Genomic DNA, 27,393 nt, shown 5'->3' with positions numbered 1-27,393 from the left:
GTCGGTGGTCTGGATAGCATGTGGAGCTTCGCTAGCAACCCGGCATTTCATCTCCGACAAAGTTATCCCCGAGAGAAGTAAAGCAAGTGTGTAAGTCCATCTCTGAATGTAAAGCATTCCTGCGTTAAGTTTACCAAACGATATATGGAGCGACTGCCTCTCGCTCTCCGGCTGCTACTTCAATCGTGAAACTGCTTAATGATCAGCTGATCGGCTTTTCTGTCGCGACTCCATCTCTCTTCTTTGTTTTTGGCCCACTTTGCACCAGAAAGAGGAAACCAGCAGCTGAACAACAGCAGCACGTTTAAGCTTGATAAGCTGTTGTTAGAATGTATTTAATATTACTTTCTACTCGAGGATCTTTTTCTACGTAGCTGACACTGGTAACTGTGCAGGGTCTAGCAAAGTTTAGCCAGGGGGGCCGATAGGGCATGAACAGGGAAAAGGGGGCACAAAGACATACTTTTCTTTCTTATTCTCATTTAAAATGTCTAGCTTTTAATAAATAATTATCTGACACCCAAAGTTTTAATTTGATGTAAAAGGAATAGAAGTCAATTACTGTATATAGTGACTATTAAGTCTAATATATATACCCTAGTAAGCTATAGTACTTTTTCCTTTGGGAAGGTACCATCTGTGCAGTCTGCAATTTTGTTGAAGAAAGATGTTGAATCTATTTAATATTTCTTGAAAAATAATTGATTTCTGTGCATTTTTTTTTCACACTGCATCAAATTAAGGTTGATTACGTCGATTAAGCATCATGAGGTGGCGTGTGAGGGGTGGTTCCCTATTTTTTATTTATTTATTTTTGTTGTTGCTGGGAGTTGGAACCCTATTAGTTAGGTTGCTTAATATTTACGCTAAGTACTCTTTAAAATACCAGAATAGGGAGGATGGTGTAGGTTTAAGTTTATTAGATTGATCAGTATTGCTGAACTATGAAATATTTTTTTTTGCATACAGGTATAACAGAATAGCTTTAGTGTAGTTGTTGTTTTAAACTTGAGTATGAACTTGCAGACTTGCAAAATGCAGCAAGATATTTTAAAAAACACTTTTGTTGATTAAAAAAACACTATCGGATTTATATCGGTATCGGCAGATATCCAAATTTATGATATCGGTATCGGACATAAAAAAGTGGTATCGTACCATCTCTAGTACGGAGACGACTGTTTATAATATTTCTAGTGATACTCAGAAGCTCTCATCAAGTCCCGATTTAATTCGATTTATGCTGTTATCAGTGTTTGCAATGATAGCATGGCTGTGGTGTCACATCAATGTATGTGCTCGGGGTTTGCTGATATCAAACTGTAGCATTAGGACCACTGAGATAACCTTTGTAGTGATACTCACTCCTTTTTATTTAGACCTGGTTTAATTCTGGTATAGTTGAATATTTGTATATAATCCCCACAGCTGTCAGACTCTATAGCAGGGGTCGCCAGCCTTTATTAAAACAGACTTAGATAAAACTGAACAGTTTGGTTCATCTTCGGTTCTATCTTGATAAGCTATGTCTTATCACAGATTAATTTTTCAAACATATTAATGGTAAATGGCCTGCATTTGTATAGCGCTTTTCTAGTCCGTAAGGACCCCAAAGCGCTTCACACTACATTCAGTCATTCACCCATTCACACACACATTCCTTGCTTAATGATTTAAGCAAGGAAAGGGCTACATGTCAACATACAACTCTTTATTTCTATTAATGTCTCACTTCATTCCTACCTGATTGACATGTTTAGGAATTATGAGTGATTGGCTCACTGTAGTTGTGAAAGTTGCTACCAATCAAATTATGATATGTTAAAGTTAAAACAAAACACAACTGTTTTAGATATTATCTAATATACATTTTGTAATTATCCTTATAATTACAAAATGTTTTATGTAAGATTTAAGTTTTGTGACTTAAATCTGACATCACAAAAGTATTTTGGAATTTGAATAATGTATTTTCTAACTGCAGTACACATAATACTGATTTTGAACAATTTTGTCCAGGTTCCTTGTCACCGGGGACTCCTTCACCAAGCGTTCAGTTTCAGAGTCGGTGTGTCAGATCATCCCCCAGGTAGCGACGGCCATCTGGGACTGTCTGGTGGACGACTTCATGGCTGTGCCTTCACCTGGAGACTGGCGGTCCATCACAGAGGGATTCCAGGAGCACTGGAACTTTCCTCTGTGCTGTGCAGCTCTGGATGGGAAGCACGTCCAGACAAAGGCACCCCATATATAATTTAGGAGACACACACATTGATATACACTAAATATTTATTTCATTTCTTTTTTGTGGTGCCCAAATTTATGCACCTGCTTGATTTTGTTTAAACAATTATTGGACACTTTTTGTAAATCCAGTAAACTTCTTTTCACTTCTCAAATATCACTGTGTGAGTCTCCTGTATGATATATTTAACTAACATTTTTTATTGTAACAACCAACGATTTATAAAGGAAAATAATGTCTATTAACAAGGTTGCCCAAACTTTTGCATCCCACTGTATTAGTATATTTTGTCATTAGTATAATATGAAATAAATTCTACATGTGACAAGTCGTGTGCCAACATTTGCTGTGTAGTAGAACTGAGACATTAGTCATTATAAATTTTTTTTTGAAATAATATTAAAATTCTCAAACAGAAAAACATTAAACATAAATATGTAAAACATAAGTATTTACAGAGAGACAGGAATAAAAAGGACCAGCTGCTCTCCAGAGCAGGAACAAGGCTGAGGAGGAAATGCTCCGTTGGAGACTGGTGTGGACTCTTCAGGGATACCAGGATGGCCAGCTCCAGCGCCGATGGACCGTCCTGGGACCCGTCCCTCATCTGCCTCGGAGCCATCCTCCCCTGTGGGCCTGTAAAACAGCACAAAACACAAAGAAATGAGAAGGCTACTAGATTTTAATTTCAACATTGAAAAAAAAACAAAAAACAAAAACAGGATATAATCAGACTGATTGTAGATATTTAGTAAAGGTGATCACAAGGCAATCCCACCAACTAAAAAGCTATCAGTGCTTGCTGTACATACTTGTGGGTGCAGCAGCAGGAGCTCAGGGACTGGGGATGCTCTGCTGCAGAATCAGTTGGTTCTATCAATACAGTATTAAATAATAATCATAGAGTAGACAGTGGTCTTGGGTTAGCAATCCTGGGAAAAAAGGAAACTGCTTTAAGTGGGAAAATTGTGAAGGAGTCTGAAACACTGCAAAAAGAAACATATACAAAATCACACACACAAACAGAAAATGTGTTAACCTTACTAACACTTACAAACACAAGAGAGCTCATGAAGATTAGACAGCATCTTAAGCATGAGATTCTGTTTGTCATCTTGTCCAAGTCACTTAGTGTGATGAAAAGTGATGCAAAGACCAGTGGACTAATAGCAAATTAGTTAAGAAATGATCAAATAATAGCAGAAAAATGTGTAGGAAAGGCAGCTTTAAGAACATGCCCTGCTGGATATACAGCTCCACAGACATAGATTAAACCTGCTTAATAACACACACATGCAATGAAAATCAGCTTGTTATCAAATGCTGAATTTATCCAATGCTGACAATTAACTCTCTAGGTTACAGGACAACATTTTAACTTTTGTGGGAAAAAAAAGATTCTGGTTTGACCAACCAGTGATCAGACAATAAATTTAGTTGTTAATATAGTAAATTAGGAGATGCTTTCTGCTTGACTGATGCAGCAAAAGTAATTTACTGTATGAGGGAAATACTATTTTTGTGATAATATTTTGAACATGCATTTCTGTTGTCCTGTCAACTTGGTGGGTTAATAGCTGATATGCAAATTAGTTGATCGTTCTTAGATTAAGGAAAGGTGACTGAATTCTAGCAGAAGTGAATGGGATGTGTTGGAGTCTGTTAGAGTGGAGACTCTAAAACACTGATTTTCCTGTTTTGATGTGCGGGTGAATCCTGCACCTAGATACAGTACATATCTGTGTGAGCAGATTTTCTCTCACACAAAGAGTAAATGGTAAATGGACTGATTCTTATATAGCACTTTTTTACTCTCCCGGAGTACTCAAAGCGCTCTATACAACATGCCTCATTCACCCATTCATACGAGCACTTATTCATACAAGCACTTATATACACAAGTGCAAACTAACCTGTGTTCATACGCATTCACACTCCGATGAACGCATCAGAGGGCAATTTGGGGTTAGTATCTTGTCCAACGATACTTGACATGCAGACTGGGGAAGCCAAGAATCGAACCACCGACCTTCTGATCAGTAGCTGATCTGCTCTACCTGAGCCACAGCCACCCGTTAGGTAGCCGGACACTATGTGTGAGAGTGGACAGGTAATGCAGGACACTTGGAGACCTGTGTCTCTGAGTGTGAGATCAGAGATCACATTAACATGTGTGTCTCTGTATTAACAAACATGCCATATTGGCCCAGTTTATTTTTCTTATCATTGTTGCATTTTCTGTTGTACAGTTCATTTGCTGTTATGGAGTTCTTGTTATGGAAAAAAAGTGTCTGTTTTATGTTTCAAAATAGCTGAAAACTATTCGCTGATAGCTGCCAACATCTGCAAACAAATATAATTCTATAAAGTGGTTCTATACAGTGTGTAACTGTTAATATAGAGCGTTATTAAATGTATTGCTAATGCAGTCATATGGCACATTGACTTCTGAGGAAATTTTAGATGGCACTCATCATCAGAAAGGTTGCCGACCCCTGATCTAAAGGATAAAGATGACTCTTTTGCCAGTGCTCACATTCTGCACATAGAATACAGATGGTTTGAAAGAGGAGTGGAAGAGGCTATGTTCACTGGGCACTGAACTCTTTTGTTATTAGGATCATTTGTATCACAGACAAGGCACATTATAACTGCACTGAAATGTTCCAAAAGCAGTAGAATTTAAGTCTAAAGGTATATTAGTTACTTTAATTAGTATCTGCTGAATACATCCATTAAAGAATTAGTTTAATGGTTATATCCAGTAGTCACTGGATAACTTCACAATTATACATTTTTACATGTGGTTTGATGTGTTGCACGCATGCATACAGCTGGATTATATAGGTCTGATTGTTGGATGTCAAGCTTATTTCACACAATTTTACCAGAAATACAAATCACAAGACAGTGGTGCCCTGTGCATCTGTATGGATGATTAGCTGTGAATCAACTAGGTAATTTATGTATGAGGGCATTTATCATGACCTGAGCCTCTAACCACAGATTGGCATGCCACATTTCATTTATTGTGAGCGGATGGTGGAGTCCCCTCAGAGCAGCTATTCCATAGGCCATGAAAACTGCACTCAAACGATTTAATCTCTCAAACAAATAAAGGTATAACGGAGAGTGTAAGAAGAAAAAAAAGAAACGCATTGGAAACAATAAGGGACATTTGCTCCTGTAACCTCGCTCCATCTGTGCCGACTATATGGAGCTGTAATGAAAAACACAATTTCAATTTAAGATCCATTTCTTTTTACCATGGGTGCTGTGTCACATAATAATTAATTATAATTTCTTTATTCATTAAGTAGTAACAAATGTCAAGGTAAATTTAAATTGTCAGCAGATCTTTCTGGACAAAATTCTAATGCTATGGGAATTTATTATGTGAGAATCAGTAAAATGAACAATGGAGCATCTAACTGCTTCGTCATTAATTTTAATGATTAAAAATTAAGTATATGGACCATTGTATCATTTTTGCAACATCTGGACAACATTTTTGCATCTTTTTTTATTGGTTGATGGCAGCAATGCAATTACTGTGCACTATTTGCTCACAAAATTCCAGGAGAAAGTTCATACATGTTTGTACACACATGTACAGCAGGTTTCAAAATAGTGGCTTTTTTTGGAATTGTTATTCTTGTGTTTCCAAATGAGTTACACTCAGGTATTTGCTCCAGAAAACTGCACTGAAACACTGCTTTCAAATTGTAGACATTCAGTAAGAGAAATGCTCGTGTTACACTTTTCATTGTTGTCCTTCACTGACCGTGAGTTTTAAAATTACAGATTTTACTGCTTGTTTTTAACACCTTGAATTCTGAAACATTCTGGCTGATATCTGCTGTCAGCTAACCCCTGAAGAGTGCAAATCTTGCTCAAAAATTTGAGGCAGGGCCCCATTAAACTCAACTCAACATGTTACTAAAGAGTGATAGGACAGCCATTCAAACTTCAATCCTGAAACTAACTCAGTGGTTTCTTTTATTTTTCACTTATGGAATGGAATGACATTAATATACTACCTTAAAGTATTACAGGCTAATTAAAAAATGTACCCTTTGTCACAGTCACCATTTCATACAGTTTATTCTCTTTACATCCATTTACTTCCCTTTACATTGAATCCCAATTGACTTCAGAATTTGTTTTAAACTCATCATACTTACAAACAAAACAGTAAATGGACAATCTCCATCTGCTTGCTTTTTCCACAAGCTCAAAATCTATTAGTTGCTTCTTGTACAAGACAGAAGACTAAAGGGGATAGTGCCTGTCCTATTGAGGTGTCTCTTTTACAGTGGGGCAAAAAAGTATTTAGTCAGCCACCGATTGTGCAAGTTCCCCCACTTAAAATGATGACAGAGGTCAGTAATTTGCACCAGAGGTACACTTCAACTGTGAGAGACAGAATGTGAAAAAAAAATCCATGAATTCACATGGTAGGATTTGTAAAGAATTTATTCGTAAATTAGGGTGGAAAATAAGTATTTGGTCACCTCAAACAAGGAAAATCTCTGGCTCTCACAGACCTGTAACGTCTTCTGTAAGAAGCTTTTCTGTCCCCCACTCGTTACCTGTATTAATGGCACCTGTTTGAACTCATCATCTGTATAAAACACACCTGTCCACAGCCTCAAACAGTCAGACTCCAAACTCCGCCATGGCCAAGACCAAAGAGTAGTGATGGCCAAATGAAGCTTTCCGAAGCACTGAAGCTTGTATTGAAAAACGGTTCATTACTTGAAGCTTTTCAACACAGTCCTCTCCGGTGACATCTGGTGGTGAAAATTTTGAAGAGCAGCTTGAATCTGCAAAATAAAACGGACTGCTCAATTATCACTGCTCACTCAAGAGTGGAGTTCTCTCTGATATTGGGCCACCGTTCCGTTGCTTTGAACATGTAATTGGTTTTGTTTTCTCGATTGGGGGGCTGAAAAAAATGTAATGCGTATCTGCGTAATACATTTTGATCAATAAACTTTCCCTATTTAAACATGCACTATGGTGTGGCCTTTCTTTGCTCATAACTCCTTGATGTTGGTAAATACAATAAGTGAGCAATATATATATTATACATATGAGAATGCACAGCACATTATGGAGTATGCCCCTGCTGTGAAGTCCTGCCTCCATCTACTTGTCGTTTAATCACTGGACAGCTGGACAGGTTCATACAAAATATTAGATTAGGCCAATTCCTATACATATTTTTGACCTAGGGGTGGGATTGATTGTGAACTGGAAAGGGAAAATGCTTAGGGGGCTGAGTACGGCTGCATCGTCACTGATTTGTAGAATCATTTTGATTCGATACAGGATCCGATTCAATTTGATTGGAATCTGGAAAGTTTTGCCTCAGTCAGAAATATTACAATTCTGATCATTTAACAGTATATATCCATAATTTCGTACCTATTAAAAGAAAGCTGACACATGTGAGACTTAATTAGAGATGTAAACAGAGAGTTATGAAACCTGCAGCTGCAGAAGCCAGCGAAAAAAAAAGAGGCAAACACAGCGCGGACCCAACGACACACCAAAATCTGATTCTGACGCGTCGGGTCCGCGCTCTGTGTTTACGTTTGTATGCAGAATCCGTAAACCTGCTCCCAGTTACTGTTTTAGCTGTATGGTGTTTGACGACATGTTGTGAGGTTTAACCTGAGATGCTGGCGTTTCAGGCATAATAACGTTAATTTACAAATCGACACGGGATTTTAATGAATCAATATCACTTTATTCAATTTAGCATGGATTGTAATCAGAAAAGCGATAATCAAAACCCACCCCTAATCAAGAACTTGCAAAGTAAAAACATGATCTATGTAAGGTAGCCCTTTTGTTATTTACATTTAAAAAGAGGATTAGTGTTACTGTGCGCTGGCTGAGTCTGTTTCTTTTCTTAGAAATAGTTTCTCCTGCCCTGGAGAAAATCCACTTGCATGGAACAGAAGAGGCTGTGGAGTGCAGGAACCACACTGCAAGCTGGTAGATATGCAGGTATTCCTGGGTCCTGCAGACTATCACCTAAAAACAATAAACAAAATGATTTTCTAAACTGTGTAGCAATGTAATGTACGTATAGTGTCAAATACATTTTTGTAGTCTTCATTAGCTTTAATTCACATGGAAGTGTTCCTAAAGTCATATGCTGTAATGATATTTACATTATGAAAACATGATTTTGGACATTTCAAGTTTTGCACTTCGGCAGATAAAATGAATTGAGCAAAATCAACTCAAAATATTCCCACACGCCAGAATGTCCTCTCTTCCTCGCTGGCTCCATATCTGTCAGTGGAATGATCACCTCGTCGCTATCTGTCACCATCAACACACTCCACGAATCCCGTGGATGATTCACTTCCTTATATCCGTTTGAATCAGGTACCGAAGCAGTTACGTGCGTAATGAAGCTTCGGACGTCACTGGTCACGTGACTTTTGCCAAACGAAGCAAGCCTCGACACAGTGCTTCTGAACCAGTGTGTTGTTTTTTTCGACACACGCTCCGGAGCGTCAGCTTCAAGCGGGCCATCACTACCAAAGAGCTTTCGAAGGACACCAGTAGACCTGTATTGTAGTATTGTAGACCTGCACCAGACTGGGAAGAGTGAATCTACAATAGGCAAGCAGCTTGGTGTGAAAAAATCAACTGTGGGAGCGATCATCAGAAAATGGAAGACATACAAGACCACTGATAATCTCCCTCCATCTGGGGCTCCACGCAAGATCTCATCCCGTGGGGTGAAAATGATCATGAGAACGGTGAGCAAAGATCCCAGAACCACACGGGAGACCTGGTGAATGACCTGCAGAGAGCTGGTACCAAAGTAACAAAGGTCACCATCAGTAACACACTACAACGGCAGGGAATCAAATCCCGCAGTGCCAGACGTGTTCCGCTGCTGAAGCCAGTGCATGTCCAGGCCCGTCTGAAGTTTGCCAGAGAGCACATGGATGATACAGCAGAGGATTGGGAGAATGTCATGTGGTCAGACGAAACCAAAGTAGAACTTTTTGGTATAAACTCAACTCGTCGTGTTTGGAGGAAGAAGGATACTGAGTTGCATCCCAAGAACACCATACCTACTGTGAAGCATGGGGGTGGAAACATCATGCTATGGGGCTGTTTTTCTGCCAAGGGGACAGGACGACTGATCCGTGTTAAGGACAGAATGAATGGGGCCATGTATCGTGAGATTTTGAGCCAAAACCTCCTTCCATCAGTGAGAACTTTGAAGATGAAACGAGGCTGGGTCTTGCAACATGACAATGATCCAAAACACACCGCCCGGGCAACAAAGGAGTGGCTCCGTAAGAAGCATTTGAAAGTCCTGGAGTGGCCTAGCCAGTCTCCAGACCTCAACCCCATAGAAAATCTGTGGCGGGAGTTGAAAGTAAATGGCCTGTATTTATATAGCGCTTTACTAGTCCCTATGGACCCCAAAGCGCTTTACATATGAGCACTGTGAGGGTCATGTTTTTTGACTTTTCCAGTGCTTTCAACACCATCAGGCCGACCCTCCTGGGTGATAAGTTAGCAGCGATGCAGGTGGATGCTTCTCTGGTGTCCTGGTTTGTTGATTACCTGACAGGAAGACCACAATATGTACGTCTCCCACAGTGTGTGTCTGACAAGGTGATTAGCAACACAGGGGCACCACAGGGGACTGTCCTCTCCCCCTTCCTCTTCACCCTCTACACCACAGACTTCAGCCACTGCACAGAGACCTGCCATCTTCAGAAGTTTTCTGATGACTCTGCGGTGGTTGGATGCATCAGCAGGGATGATGAGACAGAGTACCGGGCTGTGGTCGACTCCTTTGTCACGTGGTGTGAGCAGAATCATCTGCAGCTCAACGTGGCAAAGACCAAGGAACTGATCGTGGACTTCAGGAAGACCAGGAAACACTTGACCCCTGTTTCAATCCAGGGGGTCAGTGTTGACATTGTGGAGGACTATAAATACCTTGGAGTACACATTGACAATAAACTGGACTGGGCTAAAAACACCACAGCACTTTACAGGAAGGGCCAGAGTCGTCTCTATTTTTTGAGGCGACTGAGGTCCTTCAACATCTGCCAGAAAATGCTGAGGATTTTCTATGAGTCTGTTGTGGCCAGTGCGATCCTCTATGCTGTTGCATGCTGGGGGAGCAGGCTGAGGGTCGCAGATGCCAACAGACTTAATAAACTGATCCGTAAGGCCAGCAATGTTGTGGGGATGGAGCTGGACTCCCTCAAGGTGGTGTCGGAGAGGCGGATGCTGTCCAAGATAAAGACAATGTTGGATAACACCTCCCACCCACTCCATGACATGTTGGTCAGTCACAGGAGCTCGTTCAGTGAGAGACTGAGATTACCGAAAAGCACCACTGAACGACACAGGAAATCATTCCTGCCTGTGGCCATCTCCCTGTACAACGCATCCACTTAACACACTGTTTGCTGCTACAGCTACACATGTTTCTTTTCCAACTATTTATTTATAAGTGACTTATGTATGTATGTATGTGTATATATTGTACTATTCTTAGTTAGCGTATTGTCTGTCTTGTCTTAATGTTGGTTTAAAATGGAGCACTGTAACAAAAAATAATTTCCCCCAGGGATCAATAAAGTATTCTGATTCTGATTCTGATTCTGATATCCAGTCATCCACCCATTCACACACACATTCACACAAAGTCCGTGTTGCTCGGCGACAGCCCCAAAACATCACTGCTCTCGAGACGATCTGCATGGAGGAATGGGCCAAAATACCAGCTACTGTGTGTGCAAACCTGGTAAAGACCTATAGTAAACGTTTGACCTCTGTTATTGCCAACAAAGGTTATGTTACAAAGTATTGAGTTGTATTTTTGTCATTGACCAAATACTTATTTTCCACCCTGATTTACGAATAAATTCTTTACAAATCCTACCATGTGGATTCATGGATTTTTTTTTCACATTCTGTCTCTCACAGTTGAAGTGTACCTCTGGTGCAAATTACTGACCTCTGTCATCATTTTAGGTGGGGGAACTTGCACAATCGGTGGCTGACTAAATACTTTTTTGCCCCACTGTATGTTGTGCAGTCCGTTTATGAAGTGGCTGTTTGGTTTCTCTAATGTAGAGGTGTGAGCACTTTCCCTGCACTGAACAACATAAATTTCAATAAGAAGTAATCATTAGAGGGAGACTTCCGGTAATGGCGTTTACTGGGTAGACGTGTTTTAGGTCCGCTCTGCTACATGGCTCAGCATTTACCTAACGAACCTACTTCTTTGAGATTTTGATTCCCAGTTTTGAATGTCTTTTGCCTTTGTCGATTACCGAAGATTTAAAGAATGTCCAAGTCAAGGGGCAAACAAGACCGAGAAACCTCGACACTTGCGGCGCCTGTAACTGCAGCCGAGATTAGCTTAATGCTCGAGGAGCATAGAGCTGCATTGCTAGCGGACTTCAAGTCATCCTTTCAGGACTTGTCCTCTAAGTTAGACACTGTGCAGTCTGCAGTGAAGGACCACGGTCAACGCATTGATTCTTTGGAATCGACATACACTGAATTTGACCAACGTCTGGACCAATTAGAGTCCGAATGCTCTACGCTTCGCAAAGACAACAACTGGCTAAAATCCAAGGTGGCAGACTTGGAAGGTCGCAGCAGGAGGCAGAATATACGACTTGTAGGACTACCTGAGGACATTGAAGGCCCACGCCCGACAGCTTTCTTTTCTCAGCTCCTCGTCGATGTTTTCGGAATGCAGATACTTCCCTCGCCGCCCGAGCTGGACAGGGCGCACCGGAGTCCAGTTCCGAAATCGACGAAACCACGGCCGGTCATTCTGCGATTTCACCGGTACCAAATAAAAAATCTTATAATCCGGGAAGCTCATAAGAAAGGCGAGCTCAGCTACAACGGCCATAGGATCCGGCTATATGAAGATTACAGCCCGGAGGTGGTGAAGAACCGAGCTGAGTGTCTGTGAAGGTTCTCAGTCCGAGCTGAGTATAAAGACGCGATGTCTGAACTTTATAAGCGGGGATTTAAACCTGCGCTCCTCTTCCCGGCTAAACTGCGCATCGTTCTTCCCGCAGGGGAGAAAAAGTGGTTTACGTCTGCTTCAGAGGCCGATAAGTTCGTGCAAGGCTTGAGGAACGAGGCTGAAGCTCAAAGGCCACAGTGACTGACAGCTGCGAGTAAAGTGACTTGAATCCTTGTTGACTTGCAGGCAATCGGACGATTGCAGAGAAGGCAGGCAAGCACTACATGTTTCTGTTACTTCATGGAATACTAGTTGTCACCGTTCTAACACTTGGTTCTTATGTTTCTTTTGTAATATTTTGAATTTATGTTCACTGATCCCTAGAAGGTTCGACTTATACTGGGACATACACTTAGCACTTCAAAGTTAGGTTATATGGAGTTTCTATGTAGCAGGAGTTTGGGCTAGGAGGTTGAAGCTGTTGGGAATATACTGCGGTCACCTTAGTTCAGAAAGGGGACCTAGTGGGTGGGGGGAACTATGGCCCCAAGATATTGTTCCTGTGTTTGTTTGCTTTGGTTGTATGTGGGTTTGTGTTTTTTTGTTTTGTTTTGTTTTGTTTTATTTTCTCTTGTCCCCTCCCATGTACGGTCAACTTGTTATTGTCACCAGATTTCAGTAAAACATATATATGGCTAGTTATAGCACTAACAATAGTACTATTAGATTCTTGTCTTGGAATGTGAAAGGCTTGAATGGTCCGGTAAAGAGATCTCGGGTTCTCAGCCACATAAAACATCTCAGTGCAGATGTAGCTTTTCTCCAGGAGACTCATTTGCGAGCCAAAGATCATAAAAGACTTAAACCTCCATGGATAGGTCATATGTTTCACTCAAACTTTGATATTCGAGCCAGAGGAGTGGCAATTTTAATTAGGAATAAAATACATTTTTCTCTCACTAAATTGATTGCTGAGAAAAATGGGTGATATCTAATTGTAGTAGGGACCCTCATGAATAACCCAGTTGTTTTAGTGAACGTCTATGCCCCAAACTTTGACAACACTCTGTTTGCTAATAATCTTTTGAGGATGATTCCTGACCTAAATACACACCTCCTAATATTCGGAGGTGATTTAAACTGCGTTATTGACCCAGCTTTAGACAAATCTGCCACTGGCTCTAAAGCATGATCTGCTATGTCCAGGGCTTTCTCACACTTTATGACCCAAAATGGATACATTGATCCTTGGAGATTTTTTAATCCCCAAGCCAGAGAATATTCCTTTTTTTCAAATGTTCATCACACATATTCTCGGATCTATTACTTTTTTATAAATGGCTCCATGGCTTCTAAAGTTTGCAACTCTGAATATCTTCCGATTGTTATATCTGATCATGCTCCATTAATCCTGGATATGGCTTTGTCTCCTGGCTATAGACCTCAGCACCCATGGAGGTTGAACTCTCTTCTTTTGTCTGATTCAGCTTTCTGTGACTATATCTTATCTGCAATTGATAACTTCTTAACTACAAATGAGTCTGAGGACATCTCAAATTCTCTACTATGGGAAACTCTTAAAGCATACCTCAGGGGCCAAATAATTTCCTATTTATCTCACCTATCTAAATCTAAGAAAGCTAAGCAAAATGAACTTTCTGCCAAAATTCAAGCTCTAGATCGGCAATACGCTCAAACTCCCTCACCTGAAATATATAAGCAGCGTCTTAACCTGCAATCGGAGTTCAGTCTCCTGTCGACCCATGATGCAGAGCAATTGTTATTACGGTCCCATGGCAACTATTATGAACATGGTGATAAAGCCTCTCGTCTGCTAGCCCACCAGCTACGTCACCAATCGGCATCTCGCCAAATATTGCAAATTAGAAATGAATCGGGAACTTTGACTTCTGATCCAACGGAAATCAACTCAATTTTTAAGTCATTTTATAGTTCTCTGTATACATCAGAGTTCCCCTCTAATTCTATAGATATGAACCAGTTTCTTAACAAATTGGATACCCCTACAATTACAACCTCAACAGCAGCAGAAATTGATGCACCGCTCACTTTGGATGAGGTCATATCATCAATCACATCCTTACAGTCTGGAAAGTCCCCTGGTCCCGATGGGTTCCCTGCCGAATTTTATAAAAAATTCCACTTAAAACTGGTCCCTTTGCTGCTGTCGGTTTTTGAGGAGTCACTGAAATGCGGCTCTCTCCCTCAGACACTAAGACAGGCTTCTGTCTCATTACTGCATAAAGAAGGAAAGGATCCTACCTGTTGTGGCTCCTATCGACCAATAAGCCTTCTTAATGTAGACTTTAAAATCTTATCCAAACTGCTAGCAACCCGTTTGGAAAGAGTTCTCCCTTCTATTATATCAGACGAACAGACAGGCTTTATTAAAGGAAGACATTCCTTTTTTAATATACGGTCCCTTCTTAATATAATATATTCCAAAAATCATAGCACTGTCCCTGAGGTGGTGATCTCATTGGATGCTGAAAAAGCATTTGATCGAGTGGAATGGGAGTATCTTTTTGCAGTCTTGAGGAAATTTGGTTTTGGTGACAGTTTTATATCTTGGATTCATCTTTTATATACTACGCCACTGGCATCTGTTTGTACTAATAATGTGAATTCTGAGTATTTTACTCTATCACGTGGTACACGTCAAGGCTGCCCACTCTCACCTTTACTTTTCACTTTAGCAATAGAGCCTCTTTCTGTGACTCTCAGAACCTCGCCTCTGTTTCAAGGGGTTATTCGTGGTGGTACGGAATATAGGGTTGCTCTGTATGCAGATGACTTATTACTACAGTGGGGCAAAAAAGTATTTAGTCAGCCACCGATTGTGCAAGTTCCCCCACCTAAAATGATGACAGAGGTCAGTAATTTGCACCAGAGGTACACTTCAACTGTGAGAGACAGAATGTGGAAAAAAAAATCCATGAATCCACATGGTAGGATTTGTAAAGAATTTATTCGTAAATCAGGGTGGAAAATAAGTATTTGGTCAATAACAAAAATACAACTCAATACTTTGTAACATAACCTTTGTTGGCAATAACAGAGGTCAAACGTTTACTATAGGTCTTTACCAGGTTTGCACACACAGTAGCTGGTATTTTGGCCCATTCCTAAATGGTAAATGGTAAATGGCCTGTATTTGTATAGCGCTTTTCTAGTCCCTAAGGACCCCAAAGCGCTTTACACAACCTGTCATCCACCCATTCACACACACATTCACACACTGGTGATGGCAAGCTACAATGTAGCCACAGCCACCCTGGGGCGCACTGACAGACATTCCTCCATGCAGATCTTCTCGAGAGCAGTGATGTTCTGGGGCTGTCGCCGAGCAACACGGACTTTCAACCCCCGCCACAGATTTTCTATGGGGTTGAGGTCTGGAGACTGGCTAGGCCACTCCAGGACTTTCAAATGCTTCTCACATCATAACTGACTAGGATACTTCTTCTTATTAAGAAGTGTCCGGCAGCCTCGCCTCTGTCAGTGCGCCCCAGGGCAGCTGTGGCTACAATGTAACTTGCCATGACCAGTGTGTGAATGTGTGTGTGGATGGGTGAATGACTGAATGTAGTGTGAAGCGCTTTGGGGTCCTTAAGGACTAGAAAAGCGCTATACAAATGCAGGACATTTACCATTTAATATTATATCATTATTATCATCATCTTTTTCTTTCTATATAATAACAATAGTATATTACAATATTTTATTAGTGTATATCACCACACTACTACTGAGCCAAATTAATAGTTAGGATCATCTTACTCAGCAAACAGATAATTTAGAATTCATCCAATCTGTACAAATTTGCTTTTTCTCTGAACAGGTTTGTGCCTACTTTTTAGACTGGTCTTCTGTTTGCCTCATCTCAGATCAAACCTTCAGTCACATTCATTCTCTCTGTTGCATGTCGAACCAAGCAGTTTATTACTATATATTTTATATTTTATTTTGTATCCATCAAGGGCTTCGGGTGATCTGCAGTTTCACCCTTTCCCAAGCTGGAGACATTTACCTTTTCACACACTTTCCTTGGCTGAACAATGACACGGCCTTAATGTACCTTATGCATCTCTCTATTTTATTTAAAAGGTTATCGTGTGAATTTTTTCCTTTTATTCATTTTATACATTCTGGGCATGGTCGTCATGCCAACTATGTTTCATTGTTAATATCAGTTTACAGGTTGTTATCCTTCTTATTATTAGTTTCAATATGTTAAAAATAAGTTCTAATGTAATTTTCTCTTTGTTTATTTTATTTTTGTACTTCTTATATTTATATCTATTCGTTGGGGTCTGTTTCCAATCTTTGCACACTAATTTGTCCGGTGCATGGACATTTTTTCCTCTAACCACTGTTCGTCAACAGTAAACTTAGTGGGCTGATTACCCATTAAAACAGAACTGCAGAGCCTTCTCTGGTATTAGACTTAAGAGTGGTTATTGACACGCCCTTCAACTCCAGCTATTCTGGAGCGGTGTCAATTTTATGAGGCTGAACTCAACCTTTCTCTTTTGTCACCAGTACTTCAGCTACTAACAGGAAATAAAATGACAATAACAATGAGAGTGATTCAGCAGCGTATTGTGCTGTTTAAATCAATTCACTCTCAACACACAGAAAACACAAACATTTACACAGACATTTTACACAGTCGCGCAGACCTTTTCGGCAGGTCAGTAGAGAGTGATATTATACCCCTTATGTCAAACTGAGTGATATATGGCCCCCTAATTGATTTATGACCCCCAATAAATTATTCATGAGGTCAGGAAGTAGGAAGTAATAAAAATATGATATTCATAAAATTATGATATTCATAAAAATATGATATTCATAAAAAATATGATATTCATAAAAATATGCTAGTTCATAGCTCATTGCTTCCCCCCCCCTAAAAACAACTAATTGATTATTTAAATACTTTCTTATATATCAAAGAGCATTCTTTTATTTTTTTAACCCCCGGACCGTGCTCTCTCGAGCTCTGTGCTCATGTGTTTAAAAATGTATTAAACCATATTAAAATTGTTTAGTTAAACTTGTGCTTTTGTAACGTTCAGTATGGCCACAAATACAGGCTGCATGCCTTGGGGGAAAACTTTATTTCAATTTATATGCATTTGTAGATTTAGAAGAAAACTCATACTCAGAAAAAAACTCTCGCGATCCCCGCAGCCCCCTTAACCTAATCCTTAGAAACATAAGCAGGGAAAACTCCTTAAAAAACCCTCCGCGTTTTCTCCAAAACCCTAGAATAACTTGTTAGGTACCCCTCTGTTTCCAAAACCTTATATTCAAAACAGGGGAAAAGTCCTTAGTCTTTTTTCTTCAAAAACTTCCCTCTTACTAGCAACCTCTAAAATTCAACGCAGAGTCTAAGTTCTACCTCGCTCTTAATCTCCAATCCACAACTTCTTGCAGAGCACAATTTTTTCCTGCTTGTTCGCTCCCCGCTCTGCTCCCCAATGCGCTGCTTACCTCATTCGAAATTTGCGCCGGATACCAACTCCGCCTCACTTCGCCCCGCTGCCAATCACATAACAATCGCGCCGCTCCCTTCGCACCCCGGTTAGCCAATCCGCTCCAGGTCCGATTTACCTTCTCAGTGATAAGTTTATTCTCTTACTGGCATTCAGGATAAATAATCTAACATTTCAGCTTAAATTTAACTCTTTTTTTTTCTCTCTCAGAAAAAACAAGCGTTTTCTCTTTTCTTCGCAAAGAAACATGGCCTCCAGACCTACCAACCTAACTGTGCTCTCTCAAACGCCTGTAACTAGCTACAGGGCCTCCGGTACGCCGTCAGAACTCAGACGACTACATCTCTGCAGAGTGCAGTCAACACCAGCAGCCAGCCGTTTGAAGCAAAGATTCAGCCTCAACAATGGCGGGTTTTGGGGTTATGCCTTCAGCCTCCCAGAGAGTGAAATCTTTTTCTATCAGCTCAAAGTGGGTGAAAGTTTTGGTCCGCTAACACCGCGGATCGCTTTTACTTGCTCTGACTGGGCTGTTATTACGCTCATTACCACCCCTGAAATAGAGAGAAGCGTGCGGGAAACAAGCTCGCAGCAACCGCGAACCAGAGACCAGCAAACACAGACGCATCGGGTTTTCAAAGAGGCCTACTCGTTCCCCCGATTCACCCAAGAACACAAACCACTCCGGACTGAAAACACGGTGAGCAAAACCGTCACATACACCCAGTGGGAGACCAAGAGCACTCTATTTTGCAGATGGATATGTAGAGCTAGTCGACAAGCATGCGATCGAGCTTGCACAGATGATTTTGTGTTGGACCTTACAAACACCCAATCCGGGGTTTTCAGCACATTGCTTCGGATTCCGACTCAGGACTGGCTCAAGATGATGGCCGAGAACAATGCGACAATCTTAAACCTGTTCAAAATGAGTAAAAGTACAACTGAGCTGGTCATGGTTGGAAATAACCCGCCACGCTCTACATAACCCCAGCCCCACATCCGGTCCCCCTTACCCCTGCCTCCTCCTAATCCTAACCCTTAAAAACCGCTCTCTCATCCACAACTTAAAACAACCATGACTCACCACAGCTTTGGAACCCTCAGCGCTCTATCTCCATCATCCCTCCGACCATCAGCTGCTTCTACACCACCACCCAGCCCGCCAATGGATCTGGCTACGCCGCCACCCACTCCGCCAATCGATCTGGCTACTCCGCCATCGAGTCCGTTGATGGAGAGCCCGCATCAGGCCTCAGCGTCTCTGGCTGCTATGCCTCCACCCCCGCCCTCATCACCTCAAGGATGGAACTCGCCCAGCCACCCACAACTAGCTGCTCTCGGGTGGCAATCACCGGAGCAGACCCCCTCAAGCACCGCAATCTCCGGTGCATCGCTGTGGGCCTTGGGCGACCCTGTGTGCCGGGCTCTTTTCCGAGAGTCTGAAGACAATGAGCCTTCGCCCGCGGACAACGATGAGGCCGCGACTCTACTCCCTACTGCTGTGTTTGAACTTATAAAATTGACTGTAAAGTACCTCGTTAACTCCTTGCTCCAGAAACACAGACAAGATGTCTGTCAGGGATGTGAGGTGTCACATCCCTCACAAAGACGACATTCATGTCTTTTCCCACTGGAAAAATATTACTTTTTCAAGTACTATGATGAACTCTGCACAAGATTATGGAATGGACATTTCACCAACACATTATTACAAATTTTGCGGTTAGAGGGTTTTTCACCACCAGCGGCTCAAGTCAGAGGTGTGGCCCAAGCATATCTCTTTGAACTCCGAGATGCCCGTGATATAGAGACCGCACTGCTAGAAATTGACTCAAGCGTTACAGAAGTTACCCGGACCATAATTGATAAAGTACTATATGACAAATACTCCCTTTGGCTCCCCTAGTAATCGTTCTCTCTCTCTCTCTCTCTCTCTCTCTCTCTCTCTCTCTCTATTACCATTTATTTTTCTTAACATGTTTTATTTTTCTTGTTTTTAGTTTTAATGTTTTTCTAATGTTTAATGTTAGTTTTTTTCTTACTTTTCTTGTTCATGTTTATTGTTTGGAGACGGCCGAAGCTGCTGCATTGAGCTGCGGCCGCAAGGTGGTTGGTGCCTGCCGTGGTGGTAATCCCCGAACCAAATGGTGGACACCAGAGGTGAAGGGAGCCACCAGGCTGAAGAAGGATTCCTATCGGGCTTGGTTAGCCTGTGGGACTCCGGAGGCAGCCGACAGGTATCGACAGGCCAAGCGGAATGCGGCTCGGGCAGTGGCTGAAGCAAAAACTCGGGTGTGGGAGGAGTTCGGAGAGGCCATGGAAAAAGACTTTCGGACTGCCTCGAAGAGATTCTGGCAAACCGTCAGACGTCTCAGGAGGGGAAAGCGGTGCTCTACCTGCACTGTGTATAGTGCTGGCGGAGCGCTGCTGACGTCGACTCAGAAAATTGTCAGGCGGTGGAAGGAATACTTCGAGGACCTCCTTAATCCCACTGACACGTCTTCCGAGGAGGAAGCAGAGTCTGGGGATGAGGGGAATGACCCGCCAATTTCCGGGGGCGAGGTCACTGAGGCAGTTAAACAACTCCTTGGTGGCAGAGCCCCTGGTGTTGATGAGGTCCGCCCCGAGTTCCTGAAGGCTCTGGACGTTGTAGGGCTGTCCTGGTTGACACGCCTCTGCAATGTTGCGTGGAGATCAGGGGCAGTACCTGTGGACTGGCAGACCGGGGTGGTGGTCCCCATCTTTAAGTGATGGGAGAAGGGAGCTGGAGATCGACAGACGGATTGGGGCTGCAGCTGCAGTAATGCGCTGAGTGTAAAAGCGAAGCTCTCAATTTACCGGTCGATCTACGTCCCTACCCTCACCTATGGCCACGAGCTGTGGGTAGTGACCGAAAGAACGAGATCGCGGATACAAGCGGCAGAAATGAGCTTCCTCCGAAGGGTGGCTGGCCTCTCCCTTAGAGATAGGGTGAGAAGTTCGGCCATCCGGGAGGGGCTCAGAGTAGAGCAGCTGCTGCTCCACATCGAAAGGAGCCAGCTGAGGTGGTTCGGGCATCTGACAAGGATGCCCCCTGGGCGCCTCCTGGGTGAGGTGTTCCAGGCATGTCCCACCGGGAGGAGGCCCCGGGGCAGACCCAGGACACGCTGGAGAGATTATATCTCTCGGCTGGCCTGGGAACGCCTTGGTATTCCCCCGGACAAGCTGGAGGAGGTGGCTGGGGAGAGGGAGGTCTGGGCCTCTTTGCTTAGGCTGCTGCCCCCGCGACCCGGCCCCGGACAAAGCGGATGAAGATGGATGGATGGATGGATGTTTGTTTGTTCATTACATCAGATTAAATAGTTTGTTGAAAACCATTACATCAAATAAAACTTTTTGGAAAAGCATTGCAACAATCAATCTTGTTATTTGTTTCACCCCCATTCAAATCTATTGCTTTCATGACATCAGATTAAATAGTTTGTGGAAAACCGTTACATCAAATAAAACTTTTTTGGAAAAGCATTGCAAGAAATCAAACTCATTATTTTTATTTTACTAGAAAATAAGTATAATGTTATTAATTATATCAAATAAAAATATATTTGCAAACTCGTTACATGAAACCAAGATCACACATGGCAAAGCAGAATCTATTGAAACGTGCATATTATGACCCAGCTCACCCTAGTAGTTTTTGCGGTGTGGAAAAATTGATTAAAAGCATACAGGATGAAACTGGTACAAAGATTAACGCGCAAACAGCCCAAAAATTGCTCTCTGGACAAGACGCTTACACCTTACACCGAGCTGCACGCCTGCACTTTCCGAGAAACCGTGTGTTCGTCCCCAGACCTCTTAATCAGATCACACATCAGCAGACCTTTGTGATATGAGAGCGTTATCCGAGCATAATGATGGCTATCAATATTTACTTACAGTTATAGATGTTTTTTCTAAAAAAGCTTATGCAACAGTCTTGAAAAACAAAACAGGCGTTCAAGTCACTAAGGCATTTGAATCTGTCTTGAAACATAGCCAAATCCCACAAAAACTCCAAACAGATAGCGGTAAGGAATTTTTTAATTCCAGTTTTCAATCTTTAATGAAAAAGCATGGTATAAATCATTTTGCTACAGGGAGCGATCTAAAAGCCTCAGTCTGTGAAAGGTTTAATAGAACTCTTAAAAGTAAAATGTATAGATATTTCACTGCTGCAAATACACGTAGATATATCGATGTGTTACAAGATTTATTAGACAGCTATAACAGTAGTTATCATCGTTCCATAAAAATGGCCCCGAATCAAGTAAATTCAGACAACACAGCCTTAGTATTTTAAAACCTGTATGGCACCTCTTCTCGCTGTAGAAAAAAGCCCATGAAATTTAAAAAGGGTGATCACGTTAGGCTGTCTAAAGTCAGAGGTGTGTTTGATAAGCGGTATGAGCAAACATTCACAAGCGAGGTGTTTACTATTGACCAATGCATACCTAGAGATCCTCCCGTTTATAAAATCAAAGATTATCACGGGGAAGAAATTATCGGTAGTTTTTATGAGCATGAGCTGCAGAAAATCACTCTTGTCAAGGATAAGCTCTATCACATAGAGAAAATTCTCTCAAAACGTAAACAGAGGGGACAGGTTTATTTCCTGGTCAAATGGAGGAGCTGGCCTGAGAAATTTAATAGCTGGGTTAAAGCCAGTGAGCTTAAAACCATCGCATAACAAACTTCGGGCCACACACGCACCTTGGTAACGGGTCAGCAATGACTGTCAGGTCGCAGAGTTTTTACGTCACGCTTCCATCAAGTTTGAATGTATTTAAAAATAACAGCAGCAGCTGCTTCCGTGTGGATCTCGCCCAGCATCTCAATCTCGATGGGGCATGGGAGGTGGCTCTCACTGAAATTTCATATCCCTATACATGGCTTAATCTCCCTAATGATAAGGCTTATTTTGAATGTAGGAGAAAGGGTGATGCTGAGCAGAGGTCTGATAACGTGGTTAAAACCAAAATACGCGCCGGGTTTTATGAGGATGCTGAAACTTTGAGAACTGAGATTGAGGCCTGCCTGAGATTGAGACTTTGTATTTACACTATCTCTTACCGTATATTACTAAATCTCCATTTGCACTACTCTGCCTGGTTTACACTCAATGTCATTTACCCTTACTTGAATATTGTATATTGTATATTGCATAGCTTTCTTGTTATACATAAAATTGTATTGTATTTATTTAAATTTTTACTTTTTAATTATTTTATTTGCATTTTTTAATCACTCTCTTAAATTTAAATGTTCATTTGCTATTTCATCTAGGGTTTGAGAGTAACGGAATTTCTATTCTCTGTATGTCCTGTACATGTGGCAGAATTGACAAATAAAGTTGACTTGACTTGACTATATAAAACGTCAGACAAAGATAAACCACAGACCTTTCTACACTTCTGTGTCTTCCACACTGCACAACAGGCAGAAAATCACCGATTAATCACAGTCTATTCAATTTATACTTAACATCACAACAAGAGAAAAACCTGCTCTTTTCACAACTCTCACAGCTAAAGTCACCAACTCCAGAACCACAGAAACCAATCAATATAATCAAAACTCTTACACACAGCCTCTGAAATAATAAAAAAAAATCACCAAACACTCGGTTACTCTTTTCACTCGCTCTTTCTCACTCCCTTCTTCCCCATTCTTTCCCCATGCACGCTCGCTCCCGCGGACCCGCTCGGCCCCGCGGACTCACTCGGACCCCACCTCTTCTCTCACAGACACACATACACACACACACACACACACACACACACACACACTCTCTCTAATGCTCCTTTCAAGAAAAAAACTTCACAAACTTCTAGTTCAAGAGTTTAACCACCCAAAACCAGCGAAAATTCACTCTCACATTCACTTCCCTAACAACTACAAAGTTTTCACACATGAAAATAATCCAGTCAATCTACTATGCACGCCGTTTTCCTCCTTATAGCGAGAGACTCAACCGATCTTTAAAAGACTTTATATACACAACGTCAGATCTCTGCCTTTTCCAGGTAGAGAAAAAATATGACCCAACCAGAAAATCTCCCAGCAATCACACAAAGTTCTCAATTTTCACCAATATATTTAGCAACACACTCCTACTTTACGGGAGTTTTACACGAGAGATCATTACTCATTAAATTCCATTAAACCATACTCACATTAGGAAATCACAAACACAAGACTACAAGGTTTAGTTTATTTAATATACTCAAATCTTTTAACCACACTTCTGAAACACACTTTCACCTAACCAAAAAGAAACTAAGAAGCATAGAAATGGAGAAATAGGGAGATGAGACCAAGCCAACAGCTACACACACACACACCCCGCGCGTACTCGCGAGTGTGCCCGCTACAACATAGCAGAGCACAGCCCCTCCTTCTCCTAAGAAGAAATACACACACACTCTCCTCTTCTCTGACAGCGAGAGAAGAGAAAGGCGTTTTCGTTTTTTCACACTCTGGATCCACACAGATGGAATTCAACAACAAAAGACAGTTTATACAGTTTACACTTTTAAATTCACACACACGGGTAATTTATATTCTATTTACACACGGGCCCGCATAGACATAAGAAAACACTATATGCCAGACAGCTTATCTTCTTTATTTCTCTATTTCTATACCGGTATTCCTGACTTTTAGACCAATTTAAAAGCTCTAAGCCCAGGCCGCGCCTTGCTGGTCAATACCCCGCGTCGGGAACGCCCTCGCCGGCCGCGGTCAGATTTCTAAACACTAATTAATTTATAACTGCTTCCCGTCAGGCAAAACCAGGAGCTCCACCAGCCGCGTGAAATATCCCAGATCACGCTTTTGGCTTTACTTAAAGTTCACAAGTTCCTGATGTTTAAATAGTCACAGCCGAGTCCGACTCTGTCAATCAATCAATCCAGTATAAGGCCATCACTCATAGATTGCCTAGCCTGTTAAGCGAGCGTCCCAAGTGCTCGACGGAAGGCCAACTCCGGGGTAAAACCTAACCACGCGTCCGCGATTAGGGGTCAGTGCCACCTGCTGAATGAAAACTGCATTCCTAGGGGCCACGCCCCCATCCTAAACAAATTTACTCAAGATATTATAAGCATCACTGCGAGGTCTCCACCTCCAGTTTAATTACCTGACGCCGAAACCGCGTTTCTGCTGATCAATTAAACCAAATTCCCTACACTACCGGGTGACTGGCTGGCATCCAGTCAACCCACATCTTCTTTAAACACTTTAAACCGTATTGTCTTAAACACATATAACCTCTTAGCTCAAAATTCACCCCCAAAATAAACAACAATAAATTTAGACAGACCAATATTCAATATTCCCTGTTTTTAACACTAATTACCAAGATCACCACGGACAGAACAGAAGCCCCACTGAGTGAACATTTAATTATCTTAATTTCCAATTCAGCACCTTTGGACGTTAACAGACGGTGCTTACCTCTCCTATTCCGGGGCCCATCACTCAGTCGACCTCCTGGCCGTCCGTCTGACACCACTTATACCTCAGCCAAGCTCCATTTGTCCCTCCTCAAACCAGGTTTTTCGGCACCAGAATTGTCATGGTTCGTACTTTGAGGAAGAGACTATGACTGGTATACAGCTGGGTCAGCACAGATCATTTTATTAAAACACACATTACAGTGTGGGAAGAGCCGGACTTCTTCGAGCAGACTGCTCCCCATCCTTATATAATCCCACTGATGTCACAGTTAGATCTTACTGGAAATGATAACAGTTCCCCACACTCAAAAAGTTCTCCTTATATGGACTCCAGATGTTTCCACTCAGTCCAGCACTCCGAGAAAACCAGTGTGTGTGGAGTGTATATCTATTCGTGTCGATTGTGAGTGTGTGTGTGTGTCAAACAGGGAGCATGTCCTGAGACGCCCTCACAGTTCTCCATAAGTGTGTTTGTGAACGTGCGTGTTTTACATAACTCCCTGTGCGTGTTGGTGTAAGGCTGAGTACGTGCAAAACTAAATGTACGAGGCCCATAAGCAAATATTAAAGAATGATACAGAACAACAATAGACTGAATTAAAGTGATGATAATCTGTATACATTAATATCTTACTCAGATTAACATGGATATAATTCAAAGATTATTCTGTCAACTGATTCAACAATGGTAAATGATTAATCAATGATAATTCTGATTATAACTGTGATCATAAGAATACAAAATAAAATATCTCCTGTCCACAAGTGCCATCTGGACACCTCAGTGTGAGGAGAGTTTTGTGGCCTTTAAAGCAAAGCTCGTGTCTGCCCCTGTGCTGGCGTATGCCGACTTCACACGCCCATTTATCTTGGAGATTAATGCCAGCCACAGTGGTTTTGGTGCAGTTCTCTCCCAAGACATTGAAGTTGTTTTTAGGCCAGTGGCTTATGCTAGTCGAGGTCTTCGACCCCATGAGTGCAACATGGACAATTACTGCTCCATGAAGTTGGAGTTTCTTTCGCTCAAGTGGGCTATGGCCGAAAAGTTCCGGGAGTACCTGCTGGGGCAGAAGTGTGTGGTTTACACTGACAATAATCCACTCAATTAACTCTCTTCAGCTAAGCTGGGTGCCACCGAGCAGAGGTGGGCGTCCAAGCTGGCGGCCTTCAATTAAGTATTGGTCAGGCCGCAGTAATAGGAATGCTGATGCTCTCTCCCGACAGTATGAGATGAGCTCCAGCCTGGCCGAGGGCGTGTTGCCTGGGACTCCTGTCCTGATTTCGCTTCAGCAGGCTCCGTGTCCAGCAGTGTAGCCCTCTGTTACTCAGTTAGAGATTGGGGCCTTTCCGTCTCATTCTCCGGGGGATATTCATGATTTGCAGGAGGGTGGTCCCCTCCTGAAGGGTTTCTTGGTATATTGGAGGAGGCAGTCCCCGCCCTCTCTGGCGAAAGGAGCCAGGTCCCCAAACCAGTCATGGTTCTGCTGCATCAGTGGGATCGTCTGCTGGAGAAGGATGGCATCCTTTATCGCGAGATTTTGTGTCCGGGTGGAGGTGAGGAAGCCCTACAAGTTGTTCTTCCAGAGGCTCTGAAGCCTGAGATCTTGAGGCAGCTGCACCAGGACCATGGGCACCAAGGTCAAATCAAATCAAAATCAAATCAAATCACTTTTATTGTCACATCACATGTGCAGGTACATTGGTACAGTACATGTGAGTGAAATTCTTGTGTGCGAGCTTCACAAGCAACAGAGTTGTGCAAATACAATAATGTAAACAAGCAAAATACAAGAATGGCTACATCTGAAACTAATAAATATATGTATAATATATAATAGTATATGCATTTCTGGATGTGTATACTAAATATTTTTCTACGTGTGTTTTTGTGTGTGTGTGTGTGTGTACACATATTTTACAAATTAAATAGAGTAAACAATAAATAAAATATATAAAAATATACAGAGTTGAGACATGTGCAAAACAGTGGCATTACTGTACAGTATGGAGTGCATAATGTTGAAGTTCCAGTAGTGAAGGTGAGGTGTCTATGACGTGTTCAGCAGTCTGATGGCCTGGTGGAAGAAGCTTTCTCTCAGTCTGCTGGTACGGGACCGGATGCTGCAGAACCTCCTTCCTGATGGAAGTAGTCTGAAC

The 27,393-nt window shown here is 41.9% G+C and overlaps 1 long non-coding RNA gene across 1 annotated transcript; it reads right to left on the bottom strand.

The window, feature by feature from the left end:
- Window positions 1-2,275: 2,275 nt before the first annotated feature.
- LOC145431734 (uncharacterized) lies at window positions 2,276-25,411 on the bottom strand. The gene is made up of 2 exons (XR_013912014.1): window positions 25,235-25,411; window positions 2,276-3,118 (listed from the first exon to the last, which is right to left on the bottom strand). It is a non-coding gene; the product is annotated as an uncharacterized LOC145431734 (long non-coding RNA).
- Between the last annotated feature and the right edge of the window lie 1,982 nt (window positions 25,412-27,393).

This window comes from Astatotilapia calliptera, chromosome 11 (genome assembly GCF_964374335.1).
Source record: "Astatotilapia calliptera chromosome 11, fAstCal68.1, whole genome shotgun sequence".
Taxonomy (NCBI): Eukaryota; Metazoa; Chordata; class Actinopteri; order Cichliformes; family Cichlidae; genus Astatotilapia; species Astatotilapia calliptera.
Note: the sequence above shows the minus strand (reverse complement) of the source record. Positions and strands in the feature narration are given on the sequence as shown.